Source organism: Micrasema longulum, unplaced genomic scaffold (assembly GCF_059751315.1).
Source record: "Micrasema longulum isolate JH-2025_06_02 unplaced genomic scaffold, ASM5975131v1 h1tg000260l, whole genome shotgun sequence".
NCBI lineage: Eukaryota > Metazoa > Arthropoda > Insecta > Trichoptera > Brachycentridae > Micrasema > Micrasema longulum.
In genome coordinates this window covers 646,985-668,849 of record NW_028277464.1, presented here as the reverse complement: position 1 = coordinate 668,849, position 21,865 = coordinate 646,985, and the positions used below count along the sequence as shown (strand labels likewise).

At 30.1% G+C, this 21,865-nt stretch overlaps 1 protein-coding gene across 1 annotated transcript in view; it reads left to right on the top strand.

Moving 5' to 3' along the window:
- The first annotated feature begins 7,498 nt into the window (after positions 1-7,498).
- The window catches only part of LOC148283130 (uncharacterized), a 40,078-nt gene continuing 25,711 nt past the window's right edge, over positions 7,499-21,865 (top strand). Inside the window, exon 1 of the mRNA XM_088223956.1 lies at positions 7,499-7,904. The gene's annotated coding sequence lies outside the window, so the exon portion shown is untranslated. The remainder of the gene's footprint in view (positions 7,905-21,865) is intronic.

Below are 21,865 nucleotides of genomic sequence, written 5' to 3'. Positions count from 1 at the left end.
GAACGTGAAGTACAAACGTATAAAAAGTGGAATGATGATATATAAATTATTTTGTAATTCGTATTCTGCGCACTTTTGGGTGCATAGGCCATATAATGATGATAATAATTTGAAATCTTCTTGCTTTTTTGAGAATAGATTTAAACTCTTGTGTGACTGTGATGTCACACTAGTCAACATAGGACACAGGACTTGATATTTCTCTCTTATTTTTTAAAATTATGAATTCGTATTTTTTGTAATCTTCAAATGGACATTTTCATACCTGGTTTGGAAAGTAAAATTTCTATAACCATACTTAATTTTTATCCAAAAAATATTAATTCTTGCTACGCGAAATGAATGTCCGCTAATTCAGCAACACATCTATACAGATGCCTTTTACAAAAGAGAGCACAAAGATAGAAGTCATAACAAGGAAGACAGAGATACTGTTCTGCAGCGGGTGTTGTCTACAACAGATTCAGTCTTCAGTTGGTTGATGACAGTGATGGAGGACGCACGCGCGTAACATGAGCGGTATAAAACAGGGCTAAATTATATGTTAATAATATGTTAATAAATTTAGAAATTATCAAACAGCGTGTCTCCATGTTTTTTTTCCAAATATCTGAACTTTAGAATATTCTTGATGTTAAATCGCCGCGCGCAAAAGGATTATTTACCACAGTCTTTTGAGAGTTAATAACTTTTTACTATAATAATAAAGTACAATATTAACATTTTACCATTTATGGATCGCACAACACGTCATCGGATCTAAAAATAAAATAATAATCAGCACACCGGTATGCAATAATTTTACTTTTCATTCAATCAAGCAGTAATGAATTTATTCAATATCGATCAATCGAATTGGAATTTCCATCATTCAATAAATTTTTCCTGGATGGACTTTCATAAATAATAGTTTAGTTTACCTACCCGTAGTAAAGCTATTTTAATACCGTGTATAAAATACACATACGTTACGAAAGAGATGGAGAATTTTATTGAGAAAACTATCACATTATCAATCAAACCCTAATCTACCCATGATGGTGCATAAGGAACTGAATTGGAAAAGCATATGCAGTGTTTCTCGATCACTTGTTACAGGTAGGAAGGTGATCAATCCTCCAAATCCAGCCGTATGCTGCCGGATTGATCTTGGCTACAAAGACGAAACTTTACCGAAAATGGTGCAGGGAGAATTAAAGATATTTACTGACGGCAGTCTTTTAATCGGTAAGGTTGGTGAGGTATTTCTACCCTTTGATGGCATGAGAGAGCTGCCGGCAAGAAAACTGCAACTTGATTATTTCTGCTCTGTTTTTTAGAAAGAAATATTTGCAATCGGAGAAGGTATTGTTTATGCCATAAAGAAACCAGCAAACAGGTGGAAACAAATGACGGATTGGTCAGATTAGAGGTTCAAGCAACAGCTGATCGAAACTCAGTCAACCCTCTTATTATGGATATTCATACAGATATACTCACACTCACATACATACATACACATACTCACACACGTTTTGACATACCTACCAAAACCACACTCACTTACACACGCATCCTAGCACAAAAAAAATCGCACACATGCACTTCTATGAATTAATGTCTAACTGAACTGGATTTTTATAATTGTATTTATGTGGAAAACTGATTTGGCTTTATTAATGTTTTTTTATAATGTTGTTTTTCTGAATAAACAAAAAAAAATACAAAAACTGATATCCAGATCACAGAATGTGTACATCGGATGGATAAGAGGCCATTGCGGAATTCGAGGCAATGAAAAAGCAGATGAAAAGGCTCGAGAAGCTACACTTGAGAAAACAGCTCCCGATTTTGCCAGATATCATTTTAAGTTTTCCCTAAAAGAAAATAAGAAGCAGAACTTTGAACAACCGGTATTTAAGTGAAACTACTGGACAGGTAACAAACATATTTTTTTCAACAATCCTTCATGCCCTTGATTTCAGGAAAACGCAGCAAGTTGGCTACGAACTGACTCAAATCTTCACAGGTTACGGAGGTTTTACGAACTATCTTTACCGTTTTAAGCTCTCAGAAATTAATAACTGTCCGTGTGATGATGAGACACCCCAAAATGTCCCTCATTTGTTGATGAATTGTCCCATTTTCAGCTTAGATCGAATGCAGCTAGAGGCGCGATGTAGAAGTCTGGATGAGTACATGGAAGATATCGTAACAGTAATAAGTCAAAAGAACTTATCGCATGAGATAATATCATGCATGCTAAAAATATTAAAGGTAATTGTTGAAATAAATTAAAATAGTACACAAAATGCCAAACGCTCTCAAAGTGGAACGAAAGGTCTGTTGGTGCCTGTCCGGCTTCTTCTGAATGAGTTTTCTATGGTTTCCTCATCCTAAAGCAAATGCGGAGAAGTTCCTTAACAAGGCTACAGCCGATTTTTTCATCAGATTCTCACACTATAGTCAGAGTAATTAGATAGAACATACCTTTTGCAGTAAATATAAGTCTTGTACATAATAAGCAACTCCCATATAAAAAAAGGAAATCAGTCTCACGTGTTAGGTACCAAAACAGAGAGTAAAATATTGCAGTGTAAAACTACCGTTTAAATAAGCTTTAATTCGCCAAATGTCAGCGAGTTTAAGTTAGGTTTTTTTTTTTAGAATCCATCAAATCAAAAACACTCATCTGATATTCTGGTTCAATTGCAAATACAGAATTGTATTCTTTATTTTCCAGGACACTAACAAAAATATACGGAAGTGTAATTTGGTTGGCTGGGAAATATTTTGGTTAGCCAAATAATTGAATGTATTTTTACATACGGTGAAAAAATTGCACTTTGTATTGAAACACAATCCCAAGACATTCATTTTTAAGTTGTAATTATAGCATAATCAAACTTGTTTACAATGTAGTTTTATTCCGCATTTGGATGGATAAATTAAAAATAAATTATTGACATATTTGAACAGAGAGGGTGAACATTTTAGAAAAGGAGAGGCTTAGGCACTTTCGGAAACCTGAGATTTTAACAGATCCCTAAAACAACTGTGTTTTTTAATGAGTCATCATCATTTTCCTATCCGCACCCAGAACTTTATAAAACACTGCGTAGGTATTCAAATTACAGCTTATATGGATCGTGCGTAATTATATATGGCCTATATGGATCGTGCGTAATTATGTATGGCCTTCATGGATTGTGCGTTATTATATATGGCCTATATAGATGGCGCGTTATTATATATGGCCTATGTGGATCGTGCGTAATTACAGCCTATATGGATCGTGCGTAATTAATAATGGCCTTTATGGATTGTGCGTTATTATAAATGGCCTTTATGGATCGTGAGTAATTATATATGGCCTATATGGATAGTGCAAAATTATATATGGCCTTTATGGATCGTGCGTTATTATATATGGCCTTTATGGATTGTGTGAAATTATATATGGCCTTTATGGATTGTGCGTTATAATATATAGCCTATATAGATCGTGCGTTATTATATATGGCCTATGTGGATCGTGCCTAATTACAGCTTATATTAACCGCTCCAAGTTCTAGTCCAGGAACAATGAAATATTGCAGTACATAACCAAATTTAAAACCAATATTCTACATCCACCCTGGCATGTGTCGAATCTAGAACTTCAATTATAATAGACAAACGCACCGACCACAACACTTTTTTTCTATTTTTCAGGATTTTCAGCTGAGAACAGCCATCGAGTCAAAAACATCCGTCCAGAGTTCTCGTTCTGTTTTACACAGAACTTTATATTTTGTCCTACCGGACATGGATTCTGATTTGATAAAGACAATTATTTGATGCGAAAATATTTTATGTTTAGCAATACTACCATTTGAGGTAAAATCGATCACCTTTCTTTCATTAAAATTATTGTGTCTGGACATTAACCGAGGGAAGTATGAAAACATTTCAAAAAATAAGTACACAAGAAAGGTTTTTCTCTTTTCTGCGCCTACAACCTCCAAACTTATAGGTAAATATGTAAAAAAAAAACCTTGAGTCTAAATTTATATTACCATTGCAAATTCAGTGGTGTAAAAATATTCGGTAATTAATTTTAATTGCCTGTCATTTGATAATCACGACCTACATAATTCTAAATAACTGTAATGTAATCATATCAAATCAGGATAATCTAACACCGGATTATATCCCGACATGATATTAATATTAATAAATATTCAGTGCTTTAATGTTTTTGGGCAATAGTTGCGGTCCGATCTATTTTTCAGGGTTGCGTAAAAAGGGTTGTTTTGGGCCGGAAAATTGTACGGATAGGTTAGAAAGCGGTGGTAGAAGTAACACGTTTACAATAATTAATTAACAGGAATACTACAAATAACTATTGTAAATGTAATTATTCCTATGTTAAAAGAGAACAATCTCTTAATCCGTCTTCATTGGAGAAACTTACAACGGAAATGGATCTTTTACGCATTTTCAAAATACTTAAATAATCTTTTAGTTTCGTTTTATGATAAAAAAATCTTTGGGCCAAACATAAATTAAAAGTAAGTATCAGGTCAGATAAATTAAATATATACTGAAAGAATATATATCTTCACATAGATTATATAACGATATATCAAACTATAATAATAGGTACTAATAATAATCAAGGTTTATTAACAAAAATTACAATTTCTTTATCTACTACAAACTACTTAGGTAATAGATTTCTCTGGATTATGTCAAGTCTAGTTGAATCTTGACATAATGTCAACTAGATACAATCTGTTTAAAGGCAGACATTTTTATGTAAAAATGAACACTAACATGGACTACCAACTAGTTGATTTGTTATTGAGTTATACAATATTTTAATGTACCATTTATTATTTTTAATTTTTTTAAATTAAATTTTCCGATATTTTTCTACCTAAATCCAGTAACCATTTTATGACAAATTGATTTCATTGCATTCGGGTCATAGTTTTGTAATGTTCGGGAAACATATTAAATATTTTGGGGCCTAAAAAAGCTCAAATTCCTTTGCGGAATTCAGAGTTTGTGGTAGATCCCATGACTCATCATTTAGTTTGACTTATAGTAGTGTGAGAATGTTTCTTATGCATCACATTCAAATGATTTAAAACAAAACTTTTGACTGTTCAAAAGACATATAAATTTTACATGTATGAAATAAAGATCCAAAGTTAGGTTGATAAGAAATTTTAGAAATAAAAAGGATAAAAAATTATAGCAATATAATTTTTATAAATCAGCAGATAGAATTAAAAAACTCACTCTTATTATTTCCCTTAGTTAGACCCTGTACATTGAAATAAAACAATCAATATTTTCATAGAATAGAATCCTCTCTTACAGTACACATGTTTCAATAATTTTTCCCAATCTGTTCCATTGAAATATTTCGTTTTGTTTCTCTTTCGACTTATTTTTAAATGTATCTACACTTAAAATGATATTAAGTTTTATATAAATTATCCTTACACGGTATAATGTTTACCAGTCTGAAGATGCCCATTAAAGGATGAAAGCGCTAATTGGTCGAAAAAGTAAGTAAAAAAAACACAAGTATTTTTAATTAGTTACTTATTTGTAAATATAAGTAATTACATAATTTAATTATGCTGTAAGTTATGTGTCATCTCTGTTGCAATAAATTTATTTTTATGTTTCCAATCATGTCACCGGAAGCAAAAATTTGCTATTTATCAAATTATCCAATAGTAAAATTTGTTTTTATGGCCCAATGTCCAGAATATGTAGATTACTCAATTCATCGCTCAACTTGGAACTCATTGGGATAGATCTTCTCTGGATTTTTGTAGATCTCATTGTCATTAACACAGTGTGGAAAGAAGATGGATTGCCATGGTTCATCTTGAAATCTTGAATGTTGATCATATTCTTGAATTTATTGCACACCATCGTTTTATTGCACCTGTTTGTCTTTTCTACATTATTTTATGTTATTTTTGTTCAGTTTCTTATTAATGTGTTTTATCACATAACTGTTTTAATTAGCTTAGGCCATACGTCATTATGTACACGTATAATAAATAAATAAATAAAATAATGAAGGGAGTGATTTTAAGTCAGATATTTTTTATTTTTTTATTTATTAATTAGCCTGTATTTAAATTTCAAGAAAAACATGTAAGTATATATATTGATTAGTTAGGATTTAAGTTTTTTTTATCTAAAGCATTAACTTAAAATTCAAATATTTATTGACGATGATGATGATTTTACTTCACAAAAATTAACAGTTAGATGAAATGTAAAAATATGAATGTTAAAATCTAAGAAAAATAGTGGATATTACACAATGCATCAAGTGGACACTTTAACGCGTTTGTGAAATGTAATAAGCACAGTTGATATCAAAATCCATATTCTCTTCTCAAAAATGATTTTTTTTTACATTGTTTTTAATTATGATTTATGATGTTTCACAATATTTTCAGCTGAATGATTGACACGTGCTGCGCATGCCTCAAGAGAACCTAAACCCTAGTTGCCTCTTCTTTAAACCTGCGGGATCACGCCGTCCTGGAAGGCCGTCAATGACGATCTTTAGACTTTATTCGGCGGAATTAAGGGGCGCTGGATTCACATGGGAAGATGCGAGAGTGCTGGCTGGCGATAGGATCTCCTGGAGGCAACTGGTGATGTCCACATGCTCCACTTAAGAGCGGATGTGGAAAAGAAGAAGAAATAATTATGGGAAAACTGTAACGCAATTTATAAAATCAAATTGTTACTTATGTTAGTTAGGTAAAATCATTTGTCACAACTTTTTAGTAATAATTTATTGTAATTACGTTTATAACAATCATATAATTCAATTAAGCTAGCCAATTTTAAAAAATCCAATATAAACTTTTTTTTCTATATTTGTGCATGCTGTGTTTACACATAATGATGAACAATATCTAAAATAACAATTTGTAATTATTATACCAATGTCAAATGTATTTTTTATTGTTTGTAAACCATTATTAATAAAATAAAATAAACACCACACAAAACTGCGCATTATAATGTCAATATACATTAAATTCCAAGCATCAATATTGTTTTGAAAGTTTGTCTTTGTCTCCTGCAAAATGGCCAATAAAGGCAAATCACAACTTCTGGGGGAGCAATATTTCGGCAAAAATATTATTGGAAAGAATTTATTTTCTGATGAATGTGTTTTGATGCTTCCCACGATGATCATTACTATTTTAAATGAATAAGCGCAAATTCGATTACGTCACTATAAATCAATGAATTAAATAATTTTTCCGCTATTTCGCATGTAAATTGGCGGGCGGAAATTCGGAGGGAAAATACTGCCAGTGTCATACATAATTCATAAAACTTTATTATGTTCGATAATGGAATAAAACCCGCCAATTTCTCATAAAAAGAATAACTTCGAATCCGCGGATAATCGAATCCCCACCACATAATAGGATACTGTTTTATACTTAAGGATTTATTAGCGGGGGTCAGAGCCAGTCGCGGTGTGGCGGTGATCGCGGAAGGTCGCCTCCTCGCTCGAGCTTTCTCTCCCGAAGCTTTTCGTACAGAAGCGCGCTGTAAGAGTATGAATAATATAGAGCCAGGAAAATATTTTGTGGAAGGTGTGACGATATTATATACGGGTGCCTCTCTCCAGGGAGTTGTGACTACTCTGTCGACATTTTAAATAATGCATTATTAGTTACGAACATACATGTAAAATTGAAGGTATGAAACGACTCCGTATAGATACCTCCAGTGCCGCAAATATTACTGTGAAAGTGTTGATGACATAAAATTGTGAATTGAGTGAAAAAAAATCTAATTGTGAAAATGGTTTAATAAACTTGAATAAACATTTACGGACTTTGGAATTCGTAAAACATTCAGTGGAATGTCATAATAAGGTAGGATTTCATTAAATGAATCAATAAACAAATAAAATATAAATTTATCATCACTCCTTCATTATTTGCATACAGTGGTGCATAGGGAGCTACATTGTTATTCCAATTTCAGCGTATATGGATCATTACATGGAGCCGTTTGGAGACTTACACTTTAGGTACTATTCCAGAAACAATAAAATATTTCAGTGTAGAACCACCTTAAAAACCAATATTTTAAGTCTGTTCTGTCAGGAAATGAAACAAGGACCTCGAGTGTGGTAGGTGAACGTACCGACCACTATACTACTCTATTCTGCGTCCGGGTGGATAAAGATGACGGGGACGGGTTGATCAAGAAGTCCGAGAACACAACTTGCTTCCTATTTTCAATCACGGTTATTTACAGCTTATAATCTATCTTATTGTATTTTCACATGTTTTAAGGGTATTTTAGTCTATAAAGCACATTTTCATGTATTCAATTATTTTTTTCGTTGATGTTTTCCAAATTCAAATTAAATTATAGAAACTTTTTTATGGTTATTTTTAAAAGTTTGAATTTCAATTAACTGCAAATCAATTGATGTTTTCTAAAAGCATTTTTAATTAAAAAGTATAGGTTTGTCTACAAGAGTATATAACCAAAAATTACAGATAAATTAAGATAATATATAAAGGTATAATATTACAATTACTTGATATTTACAAAACAAATATACAACTAATGTAAGTAAATATAAGTATATAACCACTTACCGACTTTTTTAGTCTACCGGTTTCTTGTCTGCAGATTTATAATGATGCAAACACCAACATGTCTAAACATGCATTCAGTTTAATGTATTTTTGGAAATACTATATTTATACTACGGTGATGGTGAAGGTGTAGGTGTATTTTAGTATTTGCATGTTGGTTAAGTGAGTGTCCTGACGAAGAGACGGGTACGTCTCGAAACCGGTAGACAAAAAAGCCGGAAAATGGTTATATATTTATATTTACTAACATTAGTTAAAATGTTTGACCACATAGTTAATGCTTTAAAAATTCTAAAACAATTATTTATTGTAACCAATATGTACATATCGTCGGTACACTGATTCTACCTCAGAGTAATAATTCATTTGAGAAACCCTTTTGCTCTATTGCATAGAACAAAGGCGTTCCAAATTATCGGTTTGGTTTTTAGTTAAAATAAACGTGAAACGGATGGTTTCAGTTTGTGCTCGCAATTCTCGACCTGAGTACCCACGACCCGTTGTAAAGCTATAAACTGAAGATAATTTTGCTTTTTTAATATTTTTCTTTTCTTTTATTCAGGAAAACCACAGTTCGGTCAAATAGTTTTATATTTTACACAGTTAGATAAAATGAAAATACTCTAATGGACCAGCGAAGTTTCCATATTATGTAATAATTATATGTAAGGTTACCAATGAAAGTACAAAAAAGAGAAGGAAAAAAAAACATAATTGGAAGTAGTTTAAAAATTAAAATTAAAGTACAGTAAAAAAAGGTTATTTAAAAGTTAGTCGTTAGTATTTACAGTATTACAAATAGAAATAATATTTAAAATAAAGATTTTTTTTTTGTCAAAGTAAATAATAATCATAAAGTTATTGTTGTGCATCACCTTAAAATCGCCATTAAGAAATTAATGATGGGCACGGATTGTTGAGGGGATCAGACCAAATAGGTATTGGATGTTTTTATTTTAAGTGTTTTTGTTTGTGAGTTTTATTTGTTTTTATTATGTTTTAAAGTTATTTTTTTATTTATTTATACATTTTATCATATATACAATTTTATGTTCACTTTGCCCAGCTAACACGGGTACATACCCCGCTTCAAGCTAGGTAATTACATTTTAATACATGATCATAGTTTACAAGTTCATATAAAGCACAGACAAATAAAATATAAATCTACTCGGATACACATTTTGATACATACACACATACACATACACACACATACACATTTATACACTTATATATAAACATATACACATACACATACATAAAAACACACTAGCTTATTATTTCTCTAGGGATGAAACACTCTAAATGACAACATTTAATAAAACAAACTAGCCTTTAACGCAATGTGTGAAAAAACTCCCTTGAGTCACCGTAATTTGAGGTTAGGAAATGATTGCCTGATGATCATCATATTTCAACTATATGTGTATCTTGCTTAGGGAGCCAATTAGATTACATATCTAACAAAGTTGCAGACTGGGCAGATTTCCTCCTGAAGGTGTTTTTCATTTTTAAATTTGTTGCAACAGAGGGAAACAAAGTCTAGGCATTTACAGGGCTTATGACCTGTCATTGGCTGTAAATGCCTAGACTTCTATACTCTTTTCTCAAAAATGTTTTCCCTCTCTGTTGTAACAAATTTCAAGATAACATATCTTTCTCTCAAATGAATGTTTTATCTACTTGTTCTAGAATACTCGATATTTTGTCATTTTAGGAGATCTCGATGAACAAACAATTGAATGAACAATTTTCTCATACACAAATTATCTGATATTTATATATTTTTTAAATCATTTTTGTAGTATTCACGGCAGTTTTGGAGATATTAATTCATTAAGATGGCTATATTATATTAATTACTATTATAATTTTCTGTTTGTCTTTTTATTAAGTACAATTTTTTTCTCATGTAAGTTGAAATTACATAACGATAATGAACATGTTAAGTTTTCCAACTCAACGTCTATATTTAAGGTAAAGATCCAAAATTGGATTTTATCGAAAGGGCAGAGACCACCGTATACAATTGCTTCGGGAATAAATATAAAATATCAATGCTATCTTCATTTATTACCCATAAACGTATATATGTATATCATCTTTGAATAAACTAAAAAAATATTCATAATTATTTGTAAATATTTATTTTAACTTTATTATTATGTTTTTTAAATTACATATTCTACCATATATGTGGATATGTTACTATTTTTGCTTTATCGTATTATTTTGTATTTATTTTCAATAACAATTAATTACCGAATTGAATTATTAAATTGCTTTAAATTATTAAAAACATATTGCCATGTATTGTTATATAATTTTTCTGCATTCTATTTTTCGACATGTATAAGCTTTTATTATTCATATTTTTCTATTATTATTTTGTAAATTGTTTTGATTATTTTGTATATTGGTTAATATGTTAATAAGTGCTTATGTTTTTTATATGGTAGAGTCTCGCTTAACACGGAACTTTCTACCAAATCGGGACATAAAAAAAATATGTGCTCTATGATAAAATTGTGTATTTTGTGCATTAAATAAATAAAAAAACGGTGTAAGTTACTCTCTAAGCACAAAGCCTACTTTCTTCTTTGAAGAATTACAGTTATAAAATTAAAAAAATGTAAAAGTAAATTGTAATAAAAAAAAAAAGTCATTTATGTAACATCGGAAAATGAAATTACTTGTTAAATTTCGAGCTTTATCAACTTATTCAATTATATGTCCCCTATATGTTGTAAAACAATATGTATATAGATTGATAACATCCAATTCGGTCTGAAAACATTTAAACATATTAAAATAATAATTGTTCAGTACATTTTCTTTATTTTCTCGGCGACCATTAAATTACTAACCATCTCGCCTCCATGCACTTGGGGTGGATCCAAAAGGTCGAAGCACCAAAAGCCTCGTATCTTGGCAAAGCCTCGAGGCGATTTCTTCTGCATACTGTCCATTATTCCGACATTTGAAGCATCATAAATCACATACATTATTCTAAAGTTTTATGGTTCGCTTGCAAAAAACATTTTCATTTTCTGAATTGAGAAATTGTACGAAACTGAACTACACAATGCATAAAATAGTTATTATTGAATAGTCATAAAGCAACTTAAATTGAGATAATTATTGACGTTTATTGCCCACAAATTCATGTATAATCAACTTCTCCAAATTTTTAAGAGTAAATACATATCTTGAAATGCCTACATACTTATTTTATTATCTATGATATATTTCCCTCATAACCGTGATGTTTTCCGGCAATGAAAAATGATAGAAAGCTAAGACACCCTTTACATCACAGTTTCTCAATTATTTCGAGCACAAAACTTTCTTTTACTATACATATATTTTTTTAAATTTTATTTACTCATTTATTTATTCATATTTTTTTCTTACAAACTACAATTAATAACAAAAATAATGTTTCCTCACTGGGGTTACCCGTGCCGAAGACACTTAACAATATACTTTTTTGAAATGTTTTACATTAGAAAATAAACAAAGAATATTCATTTAATAAACAGAGATAGTTAACAAAATATTCAGCGTTTTAAAAACAAGGTAAATATGTACATTTATATTATTAATATTACAAAACAAATAACAAAAACCTAACATAAGCTTTACACTTGTGGAGCGGTTGATTCAATATTGGTTTGGGCAAATGAGACAATCCATTTTACTTCTACCTAGTTCCACTATCAATTTTTTATAACCTTTTTAAACATTTTCTCGTTACTAATTGTTTAAGTAGATAGTGGAAGTAGGTTATAGATTTTAGTTGAATAATTTATTCATTAATATACCCTTATAGATTACATTAATCTATCATTTTTTTTTTCTTTTTAGTATTCATATTCTGTAGTTAATGATAATATTTTTAACATCTTTTGTAAAGCTAGTCTGAATTATTTTTTTTTAGTTTTGTTTTGTAGTTTTGACTGTCCTTGTCTTGTTTTAAAATGTTGTATGTAATACTGTTTGAATATTCTCGTATTGTGTTCATATTAATCAGCCATTGGTGAAATAGTCAGCGCGTTTGCCTTCCATGCTAGAGGTTTCGGGTTCAATTTCCGACATGGTTGATTTGAAATATTTATTTAAAAAGGGTTTTTTTCACCAGAATATTTCATAGTTTCTGGACTAGTACCTGAAGCGTTAGACTGATCATCTTACCTTTATGTTATTAAAATTATTAAAATACGCTTCAATTGTGCACTGTTAGGTGTGGAAAGGGAATGACGATAATGATATCCATGTTAACAAAAATTTTAAGGATTCTATTTGAAAAAGTTCAATTATATTTAATTGCTTTGTTTGTTTAAAGATTTATTTAGTTGGTGTTAGATGGTCATATGCTAATCAAAATATATTTGGTTTTGCTGTCTTTTTAGTTTATTTATGTGTATTTAGTTGCATATTACATATTCTGTTTTTACATACGTTTCATACATTAGAATTTTTTCCGGTTTTGGAACCAAGTTTTTGAAAAAAAAGATTTATTTACTAATTACTCATTGATTTTTATTAGTTACAATTAAATATTTCTGGATAGATATTCCAACATACTTCTTTTAAAAATGCCGTGATAATGTGCCCAACGAAGAACGAAATGAGCGTCCATCGTTGAAGAAAAAAGTTAAGAAACTCAATTTTTGCTCGGTCTTTTCGCACTTCCCTAAATTACTTCTTCGTGAAATAGTTCATAAAATTTTGGATTTTTAAAAACACTGTTTTGTTTTTTAACCAAAAAATCTTACCGAGGAACACAAAAATCCCATCGCAGGTGGCATCCTTTCATGAAGAGGGAACACAAAAGCATGCACCGCACTTTTGTGGGAAGTGCCTACAAAATGATGGGAGTTAAATACAAATATTAATTAAGGTCTAAAATGTACGCAGCTTATGTTATAATCAAATTGAGTTGCAAGATCGCCTTCTGGGGAACAGGTTAAAAGACAGATATTTTAAGGAGACATAGACGACAAAAAAAAACAATTAAACTAACATATAACTTACCCACGTGTCCCCTATAACTGAACTATACATAAAAAACATGACGAAATTTGATCCGATAATTTTTTTCATAAAATTACACTTAAATACATACAAAACGATGACACAAAACTTTCTAACAATACTGACATACACAAAAATTAAACCAGACAAAAAATACAATCGTAGGACAGTCAAACAATGGACTAAAATTCAAAATAAGTTTCTTAGATGGTTTAATTTTAAGATGGGTTTTTCTAGTAATCAATTAAATTATAACGAAATTCTAGACTCTCTAAAATTAACTAAATTGCAAGAACAAAGAATATCGACCGATCTTACGACTTTATATAAAATAATAATACCAATGTTTGATACCCCTGATCCACTGAAGTTGATTTGATTCTATGTACTGTCAAAATTGTATTTTACTGTCAAAATTCTCGAATGGTGGCTCAATTTAACCCGCCTATTTTTAGATTACAGAATACCGGAAATCAATATGCATCATATTTTGATATATTTAATTCATCTCTGCCTAACTTAAAAAATAAAGTGACCAACATATTATATTTTATCAAAAAGAGCAAATCAACTTTAGGAAATTGGGTTAGAATAGTTATAATTTGATTGATTTATGTATTTTGTTATTGTATAAATACTTTAAAATACGTATGTATTTCAAGTAATTTATAATATGTAAAGTACACGTATATTAATAAATCATACTAGATTTTTTCATATTTGTATTTCTAAGCACCCTTTAAACTACATAAACGTAAGTGGCATAAATGCCGTAAATAAATAAATAAATAAAACACTCCGATGCCTTACTTTCCCACATGAAAAAATACTCGGGTGACAAATATGAATTTAACCTGAAAAGCACATAATGACCACACCATAATTTTTCTTATATAACCTTTAGGTGATTATAAAAATAATTCAAAAAATATTTTCTTAGAATTTTTTTCCTTTGCCTTTTTGTTTTTTTTTAACCCGTCAAATGGAACATAGTATCTGGATATGGAACCTCCGTGTAGTTTGGAGATCCCTGTTTCTACGGACCAAAAAATCCACCCGCCTGTTATATCATCTATGAAATGTCCCGGATTTAATGTTCCTGTCTGTTTGAATAAAGAGCGACTTTAGGGGTGGTTTTATGGACCATTTTATAAGAAATACTGGAAGTTGAATAAGGTTGTCCGATTGGAAGCTGTAAATTAGTTCTATTTCAATATCTTCAGCCGCTCCTGCTCCAGATTGCCGGAAAGTTAAATGGCAATTTTTAGTGCCGTTCAATTATTGCCCGGACAAAGTTAGAGTGAAATACAACCTTACTCCGACGCAAATTGGAACGCAACTTTACAAAGGCGTTCATAAAAAAACAGTATTTTATAGCAAAGTTACAGTCTCAAATAGATTCTTAATCAGATTAATAATTTAATCAAACGAAATCAAATAAAAATACTTTTTAAATCAAAAGATATCTTAACTGAGACGGAGAACTTCTATTATCGCTTTCTCCGAGCCACAAGTCTAAACGTGTCAAGACTAAATAAATCTTTTTTTTTCAATCGCGTGATAATGAAAAAATAAAAAAACCTAAATTAGTTAAAAATAATAATTCTCAAATGAATTTTCTATTCAAAAATATAATGAAAAGATTTCAGTAACTAAAATGCAACTTTTTTAGATCGGCAGATTAAGCTATTTCAAATTTAAAATTTATTTAATTTTTTGGGTTTTTTCTCATATGAAGACAAAGTATTGAACTAAATCTTGTTACAATAATTTATAAATAATTAACTGAACATGAAAGTAACTAACTAACTAACTAACCATCACGCCATTTCCCCAAAGGGGTAGGCAGAGAGGATAGAACGCCACACCACTCTGTCCTGGCACACTTCCTTTGCTTCCTTCACATTCATACATCTTCTCATGCACGCACGTCGATTATTCCGACTTTTCACATGACCACTTTCAAGAATTTGTTGTACTTGATCATGCCATGTCTTTCTCGGCCTTCCTCGACTTCTACAACCAGACACATTCGCATCATAAATCTTTTTAGCCGTTCTTTCATCATTCATTCGCTCCACATGACCGAACCATCGCAAATCATCGCAAAATACACAAGTGGCAGCAGCAAATCTTATTTTTTTGTTTTTGAAAAGAAATACAAGCATTTTAAATCACATACATTTTTGTGACATTTTCCTTTATTTCTACGTAATATTATGCTCTCGGTAATACTTTAAAAAAAATATATTTCGAAATATTTTAGTTGAAACCTTTTTTTTATAGAATTGGATTTTTTTTAAAAAGAAGATAATTCTGGTTGTAATATTCAATTTCTAACAATATCTTATTTACATTTTTATAACTTCATACCTTTATTGGTACTGGTATCTGTTGATGTATGTAGAGTTAAAGAGCTGAAACCTTAATTTATGTGGGTGAGATACATCTTATTAAACTATTTACCTACATAAAAGGCAACGCCAGAGAATTTTGTTTTTTCAATTTCTATACTTCTTCATGGATCAGGTGGATTTATCAACAATATTTTCAGTTTTTCCAAATTTTTGAAGACAATGACTGATTCCAACTTCCGTAGGAGCTGTTGATATTAACATATTACGACAGAGATGAAGAAAATTTTAGAGAAGGTAATATAAACATCAACAGATGAAAGAATTTAAGCAATATAGTTATTTAAATATATGTAGAATGGTGAATGTTACACAGTGTGTAGAGTCACTTAGATGCCCTGACTTCTATATTACCTTCTCTTGAATGTTTTTCATCTCTGTTGTAATATTTTAATATTAACACACATCCAGGGAGTTGAATCCAGTCCTTCTCTACAAAAATTTGAATAAACTGAAAATACTGTTGTGAAATAACATAGTTGTTTAAATTTCTATAATAATCATTGACTGTTGCGTTTTGTAGACAGAATAACAATGCTACGTCGCAATATACTAAAGGGTCGTCGTAATTTTTAGTTATTTTATATCCTGAAACAAATATCGTTCCATAGGTTCCGAATTTTTATTAAAAAAACGAGAATTTTATCTGCTCACTCAAATTTAAAATACACATTTGGTCATGATGATACGCGTTACTCAGGGAATCTTCATGTGTCTAAGCTTCGCTCAACAAAGTTGGCAATAGGTCTTTGGAAAACATTGTCCATTCCGAATATAATAAACTGCCCGGTGAGCTAAAACACGAAAAATTGAATAAAAAATCCAGAAGTGCCGCAATTGAAACACGTCTCTTTAATATTTTTATTTATTATTTATTATGAATGTAATTTATACAGAGGTGTTAATATTGTGTTTTGTTTTTTTTATTTTTTTTTTTATTTAAAATTTTTAAAAACCCGTTAGGGTTACATTAGAAATTTTATATTGTCTAGTCATTTTATGTCTCGTCTAGTCTAGTTAGTTCAGTCATCATGTGCTTTTTCAGATTGGTTTTTAATTTGTCTCCAGTTAAAGTAGTAAGGTAGGTCGTTATAGTGATCAAGTCCATTATGTAGTATTTTTGACTGTCCTGTGTTTGTCTTTGCTTTTGCAATATGATAGTGTTGTTGTTGTCTGGTGTTATATTTGTGTATGTCAGCATTTTCGACTATTATTATGTCGTCGTCTTGTATGTTTCCCAGTGTTGTTTTGGGCACAATTTTTAAGGTCTCAATTTTAGTCAAGTAGTTTATGTCAAACTGGTGTGTTTTTTTGTACAGTTCAGTCGTAGAAGTCAGGTAGGGTAGGTTGTATGTTAGTTTAAGAATTTTATTTTGTTGTCTTTGTATTCTTGTTATGTCTGTCTTGTTACCAGTTCCCCATAAGGCGATCATGTAACTCAATTTACTTTTGACATAGGCTTCGTACATCGTAATTTATTCCTTTCTTGGTATAAAATCTTTAATTTTGTAGAAGAGGCTGTAGTGATGTAGTGATGCCAATACTTTAGTGAGTCCGTCTATATGTTTTGTCCAGTTTAATTGTTTGTCCATTATGAGTCCTAGGTAAGTCACATGTTCTAGTTCTTTAAGAGTTTCGTCGTTTATTTTTATGTTCATGTTATGGTTCTTCTTTTGTGTTTCGAAATGTATTATATTGCATTTTTTGGCATTTATGTTTCTATACAGTAATGTTTTCTTTATATTTCGGATGTATTGATATGTATTATATTATGTATTGTCAAAAAAATGTTTTTTTTATGTACGGTCTCAAATGAGTTTCTTTCATAACTCCTGGGAGTATAATATATACTTCTTGTACTATATGTTTTATTAATAATTAAAAAAAAAAAAAAAAGAATACTCATTAATTACCTAACCAATTTATCCCTAATAACACTTAACTAAAGCCGCGGGTAAAATACATATATTGTATGAATAAATTATGATGATTATTATGTGTGTGAACTATAACTAGAGCCCTGAACGAGTGTTTTTAACTCGATGTAAAAATCCTAAGGAAGTAAATCGATTAAATTTCTCATTGTGCAGTAGTTAACGCGTTTGTTTACTATTCTCGAGGTCCTAAATTCGATTCCTAGCTGGGTGGAGAAAGACCGAGAACGATTTGTCTGTGCACATGGATGGCATAGCAATGCTTATCTAACAAATACTTGAAGATGTACACGTTGAAAATTGGTACGTGAGACGCGAGACAATATCTGAATACAGAGAAGTAAGGTATGTATTTATTACGTCGTAAATTTGCGTAATTTACTCGCCTACTCCTTCGGGGAAATGGCGCGGCGTAATGATTTGTTTAAATTTTTACCTTTAAAATGGAAAAACAAGTTATACATACTATACTTATTTGTATACACACTACAAAATGCAGTGAAGGATATCAGTTTCATAATGATAATTGCCTTCAAATGCAATGAAGGATATCAGTTTCATAATGATAATTGCCTTCAAATAACTGAAAAAATTACCAAAAAATATTTAAGCATTGTAATTGATAAAAATAAAAAACGGAAGGAGCAATCAAATAATAATGTAAAATGAATGAGAAAACTTAAATATGTATTTATTAAATTAAAGAATATATTAATTATCGAAAAATTTAAATCAATTTACTTTACATTAGCCCAATTCACATTACAGTACAGAATAATCGGATGGGGTAGTGCTTTAAAACAAATATTTTACCGGTCGAAAAAATACAAAAATTAATTATAAAAGTTATTTTAAAATATATATTATATACTTTTCCCACTGTACAATTTAAAAAAAAAAGCTTTGAAGTATAAAATTGTTGAATAAAACGAATTGCTAGCTTCAAATACATAAAGACAAAATAAATAGTAGTGTTTCTAGATTACAAAACGTAAGTACGCGACCTAGAACAGGTGGTAATATCTTAATTCTCAAATTAAAAACTACAGCACAACATCATTATACTTAAAAAGGAATAGTTTTATTTAATGAAATGAACAAAGAAAATAAAAAGTGCAGTCAGGAATACAATATATTTAAGAAAGAAGTGAAAAGTTGCATTCATTATTCTTCTCTATGTAGCACTGATTAAAAACAACGTTTATGTATATTTTTTAAAATTTTTATATGTATGTTATCCTAAAATTATTAATAATTAAAAATAAAATAAACAAACTATTGTAAGACGTCACTCCCCATTATGTAAACAAGAATTGTTGATTCTTTTAAGTAATGGGAAACATTAATGTAATTATGTGTATTCAATTAATGTTCAAATAGTATTTGGTAGTAATATTGTATTTATATTTGTTATCTGAATTTTTTTTTTTTGTATTCACGTATGTATTAGATTAACAAGATTTTTTTCAATGAGTATCAAGCTGTTGTTTACTATGGAAGCTCAAACATTTGCACACTGTGTAATATTCACTATTCTACACATGGTCAGTTGACTTTCATATTCACTTATGGCATTTTTCGATTTTGTATATTTTTATGATTTTTTTTTTCAATAAAACGTATAATTCATTATAGTAGATAGTATACTTCTAGGAATTATTTTATAAAAACTCATTTGGGACCGTAGATAAAAAGAAAACATCTTTGTGACAATACGTAGTATCATGCATAGTTAAAACATCCGAAATACTAAGAAACATTTACCTAGTGCTTTACACCATCTATATAAATTACATTAATAACTATCACTATCAAAAAGATTGACGTAATATTTTTAATTGCGACACTTTTGGATTTGCTATTTGACTATTCGTGTTTCGGGTTATTGGGCAGTTCATTGAATTCGGAATAGCCAATATTTTCCAGGGACCTTTTGCCAAACTTCGTTGAGCGAAGCCTAGATACATGAAGATCCCCTGAGTTACGCGTGTTGTAGTTCTGAATATCATGGCCAAATGTGTATTAAAAAATTTTGTGAGCAGAAAAGTTTATTATACAGACAAAAACGACTCCAACATAAAATATTAATGTAGCATGCGACCTTTCTTATCAAACACCAACTGTTAATATTACGAAACTTTTTGAAGTTAGATTCTGTGTTTTTTTTTTTTTTTGGTATTTAGACTATCAAACTAAGACAAAGAGTTTTTATTTTTATGTATCGCATTGTCATCGGTGTGATATTTTAAAGTTATTTAATTTTGAAATTTCTCCACCCGTGACGTTACGAGTTGTGTTCGGTGAATTGGTGAGTTTAGCTGACACTTAAAAAGAGAACCCTCTACGTACGAGGACGCGCTAAACATAGCTTGCCGGAAACTGGAAATTGATCACAACACTTAATTGATTGGCCATTTTGAGGAGCAGTCGATCAGAACCTATGACGCTTTAAACTAGTTAATTTACATCAAAACGTATTTTCATTACTTTTTTCATACATTTTCGAGAATTTTTGCTGCACAATTGAATGCTCTAAATGTTATTGCTTGCAAGAAAACATTTTTAATATCCAATTTCCAGTAGCACTACACTTTCTCATTGTAGACAATTAATTTGAACTTGAAAAAAATTGTAACAGATATGAGAACAATACGAAAATACAAGAACAATATTACATAAAACGTTCTAAAACAAGTCAAGAACAGTCGAGACTAATAAACCAGGGCTGGTATTCTGAACGGAATTTTACGCGAAGAGATCGCTCTGTTAGCGTGTATTTACTACGTAAATAAGCGTTAAAAATGCGTTTATCACGCGCGTTTTTGTGTTCAGAATACCCCAGGGCTCCCATTTCAATGGGAAGTTAACAGGTATCTTCAATTGTATCTACAAAGTAAAATTAAGTTTTTTGTATGAAAAGCAGGATATGCATACATTTTTTCTTCTTAACATTTTCAATTATAGCTTACCGACGAAGATATTTTAAACGTCTTTGCAAATTTAACCATTTTAATACACATGTATCGGTTTTTTTTTATAGACAGTCGAAGATATCTCTGTTAACTTCCCATTGCAATTGAGGCTCAGGGCCGCGATTACAATGAGAAGATAGGAGAGTTATCCTCAGATGTATATAAGTAAAAAATATTTTTTTTCATCCAAAATAAGAAATTAGTTTTGCAGAAATGAAAATTACGAAAAGACATTTTCGTACGGAAAATGTTATGTTACTTTATAGAAAATTCAGTAAAACCCTGTTTATTTTTCATTGTAATCGGGGCCTACGAACTGAAATTATTCTAAAAACCACCTGACTTAACTAAGCAAAAGACTTTAAAAAAATATAAAAAAAACGTTATATTAATTTAATAATCGAATAAGGGTTTATAAAACTATGTATGGTTCGAATATAACATTCTTATGCGTATCAGTTTACAATTCTGCATATTCTCAAAAGATTCATCTTTATCGAAAAATATCTCGTCCAGAAAAAATCCTGAATTTATCTATAAAGATTTGCACATAGCCAAAATATTGTTATCAATTAATTTAATTGCAAAAGAATAACATGACTAATAAAACGTTTTCCGTTTAATTGTTTACGAATTAATGTTTGCTGTGAATATATAAATGGTTTTATCATTAAAATTGGAATATAATAATAACAAAACAATTGTTTTCTTAATTACAAAATACATATAATATACAATATTAGAATACAGAGAATACGCAGTGAAATACACATCGTCAACTTGTGTATATTCAAATTGTACCCAATTCAAACATGAGTTATTTCGCTGTGGGAACAGTTAACAGTTGAATTAAAGGTTTGTGA